Raw genomic sequence first — 5,814 nt, forward strand, 5'->3', positions numbered from 1 at the left:
TCGCTAAGAGAGTCGGAGGTTCCTAGTTCATCAAATTGTAGGGGTTTATTATTTTCAGATGGACTTACTTCAGAATCTGTGACAGTTTCTTCTTCAGAAGTTTCCAAAAGTATTGCCTCTATTTTTTGAATTATTTGTTCATCGATTTTTAATTCATGGAGTTTTTTATTTCTCTTGCAATATCTTGAGATGTGTACTGTTTGGCCACACTTATAACAAGTTATTTGTTTTGAAGTTTGAGGTTCAAACTTCTTTTGGAAAGGTTTTTTTCGTAAAAATTAGGTTTTCTTTGATTGTAAGAATTTTGGGGCCTAGATTTTTTTATAGAACTCAAGTCTGCCTGGTTTGGTGAAAGATTTTGTGCGAGGTTTTCTATAAGGTTTTGAACAAGATCCTTCACAGTCTTTCGAAATATTTGTCATGGGTATTTCAAATTGTTTACAAAAAGAACCTAGTTCTTGTCTAGTTCTTTTCATTTCCCATTTTAAATGTTTTTGGAGTTTTAAATCTTGACAGATTTTCAAACCTTCCTTTTGAGTAAAGCTAACCAATTCCCCATAAGTTAAATGGTTATATGGGATTTGGTTTACCCCATAGACTTTGATTTTGTTTCTAACCTTTTCTCCTAAAAGGGTTGGGAGTCCTACAAGGAATTTCTCCTTCCAGAAATGTTGGTTTGAGTTTTCTCTTAGCATAACTCTGGTAAGGAAAATATTTTTGTAATATTGGAACTTAAAAAGTTTTTTGCATCTAAGGTTAGATAAGAGTTCTGCATTTTTATCTTTTAAGTGTGATGGATCACCTATGAAGTGCAAGCTAATTGTGTGTATTAGTGTTGCAACTGCATCAGATATTGGGTTTCCTATTTCGTCGAGGATAGGAATTCCTTCCTATGTGGTTTTAATTGCGTTCAAAATTTCTAGGTGTTGAGAGGGTGTGAGATGGTAATCCCACCATCCTTTGAGTTAGCCTGAGAATCCTGCTATTAGTAGTTCAGCTATGGCTTTGTCATGTGTGTCGGCTTGGGTTTTGTAAGCATTTGATGCCATTGTCATTTGTTGGAGGAGACTTAGGATGTTGTATTCGGACATACCATCTATGTTCCATTCATATACAATATTGGCATTGAATTTGGATTGAGATAGGACATTAGATTTATTTTCAATACCTAAGTATGGGGTTGTGACCATGGTTAAAGGTTGACCCTTCTGCCATTGAAGTTTGCACAGGTTTTGTGATTCGTGTTCGGTTTCGGAAACTTGGTCTAAAGTCGTAACTGTTTTGTCAAAGGTATCTTTAGCTACCATTGGTGTGGAAGTAGAATAATGTTCTATCCTACTGAGTTGTTCATGTAGGGCTTAGGTGAATTCTGATCTGCCTTCCCTAAACAGTTTTTGGCTTGTTTTTGAGATTTGAAATGGTTTAAAAACTGAGTTTTTTAGTTTTGAATCAGTTGTCTCAATCGGAGGGACAATGGAATTCTGTTGATGTTCCTCTATCTTAGTTAATTGTTTCGCAATTGTACTAAGATGGACATTTGTAAAATTATTTTGTTGAAGGATATTTTGAATATCTTTTTCCGAACTATCACTTGGGATTTTGAAAGGGGCAGCTTCTACTTGTTTTTCAAGGTGTGTTATTATGATTTGTCTTAAAGGTGGGTGTTCAGACTGAATTTTTTGTCCAGTTGCCAAATCCCATTCTGCAATTTTATTTCTGGTTGTTATGGGATTAACATAACTTAGGTTTTGTTTGAAAGGGTAAAAAATTTGATTTTTTTTTTTTTTTGCATATATTTCAAACCATTCAAAGAATAGAATATGAGTCTTGTTTTGTAAAATGAACTTGTAAAATTCATTCTGAATATCTTGTCTTTGTTTTAGAAAGTTTTTGAAGAACCATGTTCTTTTTTCTGTATTTTTGGAAGCATAAAAATCGTTATGGAGGAAAGTTTTATCAACTTCAAACTCTTTTTCTATGACATTTAATTCATGAACAACATTTTCAGTTGTAGCAGAAAAAGACGGCGAAGTAGGTGGAGAAATGTTTTGTTGCTCCTCATTAGTGTTTTGAGGTGTTGTGTAAATTTGATGAGGTATATTTGTGGAATAGTCAAAATTTTGAAAGGAAGCACTTGGTATGCTGGAACATGAGAAACGTGGATTTGTAAAGTTTTCTAATTTTTGAGGCAATTGTATGATTGGAGGTGGTCTGGAGGAACTAGCATCAGAATACCTGGCACTAGAAGTTCTTGAAAAACTTAGTTTTACCCTACCGTCATTGTATTGTATGACTTCTTTAAGATTGTTGTTTGGTTTTGATTGTTCAAGAGGTTGTGGTCTAACAGCTCCTTCTAGAATCCATTCTTCAGGAAGATCAATATCTTTCCAAAGGATGGTTTTTGGAATAACAGTGTTGGCTTTTGTTAGATCAGTTTGTAAAAATAGTGTTTCGCTCTTTTTGTTTTCAATATTTTTTGTTGCCGTAAACGCTGAAAACATTGCTTTGTAATGGACCCTGTAAATAATAGCTACATGAATAGATCCTTCTATCATTTTGTAATTATAAGTTTTGATTTGTAACATGAGAGAATTTGCGATGTTTGGGTCTTTTAAAGACAAAGAAAAATTTGGATAACATCCAAACCAAATTGGTCCTTGACATAGACTAGATTCAACTGTACTTATAATTGAATCTTGAAAGTTCAAAAATCTTGCATCCCGTAGGACACATAGGATTGAAGTGTTTAATCCTTCCATTGTTAGAGGTTTTATACCAACTTGAACAAGACCTATATGTATGAAATTATAGTTCCTGTCAGCGTGTTTTTTGAGCGTTTTTGAAGAAAGAAGATTTATTGTTTCAAAGGGGTTAGAAAGAGTAACATCACGTTCCTCCGTTTTGATAACATAATTGGTTTTTAATAGATTTTTGAAAAGACTAGATACATAGACCTCATCTTTTTTGATTTTTGGGATTTGCCAATTGTTTATAGATTGTTGGAAGTCTTCAATAGTGATTTCTTCACTATTAATAGGTTCCCTTTTTTCTGGGAAGTTTTGGGTAGAAGGATTGGAGAAAGAAGAAGTTCTACAAAAGAGATTATCCATATTTAAAATTTTTCCTTTTTATTTTGAAGAAACTTTCAAGGATTCACTGCCCTTAAACGCCTGTACGTCGGCTTAAACACGAGACTTACAACCCAGAAACTATTATTCTTCAAGATAAACTTTCAAGATTTTAAATATTTATAACCAATTATATATATATATATATATATATTTAATGTTTTTGATTTGCATGAATTTTTTTTTAAAATTTTCAAAATAACGGATTCTTAAAACATCCATATCAATATCATATAAAGCACTACTATTTATCACGAAAAGTTAGGAGCAAGAAATATACAAAAATCCTTTCACGATGATTTCAACGATGATTGTTTTTTTTTTTTGGAACAATAGGATCAATGGGTTTTCCCCATGTATCATCTCTAATAATTATTATAAAGTATTAATATGTGAATTTAAAAATTGTTGTAGTTTTAGAAAATTATAATATATTGAATAGCTTTCAAACTCTATAAATACTAAATTTCCACTAATATATATGAGTTTGTTTTCATCACTAAGTTTTACTAAATTTCCACTAATATTATATACATTTTTCAACTTTCTCTTTCTATCCATTTCAATAGTTCTAACATAAATTGTCGTTTTAGAATTGTGTCGTAGTCCCATTTAAAGAAGTGTTGTAATCTAATTTAGTCGGAAAAAATAAAACTACTAAAATTGATTGAACTTTTTATTTTTATTTTTATTTATGTTGTAATCATTTAATTTATATATATTTATAATAAAGGGGACATAGAGATTTGGTGTACCTTATTTTTCTACAAAAATACTCACATTTTTTTCTAACTTCTCCCATAATAGTAATTACCATTGTAAAAAAAAAAAGATAAAAGAGAAAAGTAAAATAAATGTTAGATGGATAAAATAGCTTCCATCAATTTTGCTTGAACCATGTGAAAATGCACATTCTTATTGAGACAAAAATCTCTTAGAATTCAGGTAACTCCTCTCAATAAAAATTGAGGTTACAAAACAATAGAGAAACCACATTGCTATACCCAGAATAAAACCACTTGAATGTCATTATCTTGTTTTATAAAAAAATATTTAAAAAGATACAATTAATATTATAATTAAGTAAGCTATAATCACTTGTAGCCAAAATAATCCATACTTAAGACCCAAAATGTTTTTTTGGCAAAGCAACTTCTAGAAGTTCATAAGCACTAATTGACTGATCATATTATAAGTAAACTATTCTTCAATTTCCCTTATCTGAACAACACAATTAATATTTAATATTTTACCATTGCAGTGTTTCAGATTTCATAGGCGGAATCTTAATGGGCATAACCTGCTAGCTGGTTTAAAAAAAAATGAGAGTCAAGACATCATATATATATATATATATATATATATATATATATATGTGTGTGTGAGAGAGAGAGAGAGAGTGACTAAACAATAATGAATTCTTAAAAATAGAAATTGATAAATAATTCAAATATTGTGAAACTTAATGAAAAAACATGATAAACTTGCCTCAATTTGATTAGGTTTCTGTTGGTTTCACTTTCAGTATTCTTATCTAATAAAGTTAATAAATCAAACATAATTAACAATGAATATCTTGTTGCAATAACATAATAAAACATAAAAGGAAAACTAATTGCATCTTCACAAGGTTCTAAACCGGGGTAAATGAAGGTTTTTGTAATTTTTTATTTATTATAATTATTATTCTTTTTCTATATGTTTTGAGAAAAAAATATAGTATACAACCCACTTAAATTAGAAACTTATATCCCATACCCAATATTTTATACAACCACCATTTATACCCCTATTTTTTTTAAATAAAAAATTATTAACAATTGAAAATTTTGATAAAAGATTTTCGGAAGACCGCCAATTTAAACTCACTTCTTAATAAAAATTTATTTCAAAAAATTTAAAATTAAATTTTTTGAAACACAAATATAATTCAAAAAATTCAATTTTAAACTTTTCAAAACACATTTAGAATGTTGTAAAAAGTAGAAGAATATTTCATTTAAAAAAAAAAGGGGTAAACTTGAATATTTAGAAGATTTGTTAGTTCAAGCAGTCGCGGATCTTGCAAAAAATATTGGGGGAGACGAGGAGCGACAAATATTAACTAAAATATTATAATTGAAATTCATAAAAGTCATATAGTTTTTTTGTAAGTTTCACACGATTCATACATAGTCGACAAGTTGAAAAAGTTAGAATTTTAATTCTCCCAAGTTTTATAATTTTCACAAATCACACAATTCACACAAGTTTTTAAAACATCATACAATTCAATCAAATAAAATATATCCACTTTAGGATTTTTTTTTTTATCTATATATAGAGTTTGTTGTATTAATTTTATTATATTTTATCTCTTCAAATGCATAATTTCTAATATGATTAGCGACTTGGATTGTAGTTTAAGAACAATTGAATAATCTCTCTATATTGAGGTAAATATATGAAAATTATTATTGAGAAGAAGCATTGAGGTTTATTTTTTATTATATTTATAGAGAAAAATTATTTAAATAGAAAAAGAGATAAAAATAAATACAAATGTATGTTTTTGTCCAGATGTTTTTATCTACAAGCACACATGGCAATTCTATAGTCCATATTTTGGTCAAAAGAAGACATGGTTTAATGTTTGTTTTATTATGTCATCAAGGCCTTGGAGATGAAATTCAGGAGAATATCAATA

Source organism: Cicer arietinum, chromosome 8 (genome assembly GCF_000331145.2).
Source record: "Cicer arietinum cultivar CDC Frontier isolate Library 1 chromosome 8, Cicar.CDCFrontier_v2.0, whole genome shotgun sequence".
Lineage (NCBI taxonomy): Eukaryota > Viridiplantae > Streptophyta > Magnoliopsida > Fabales > Fabaceae > Cicer > Cicer arietinum.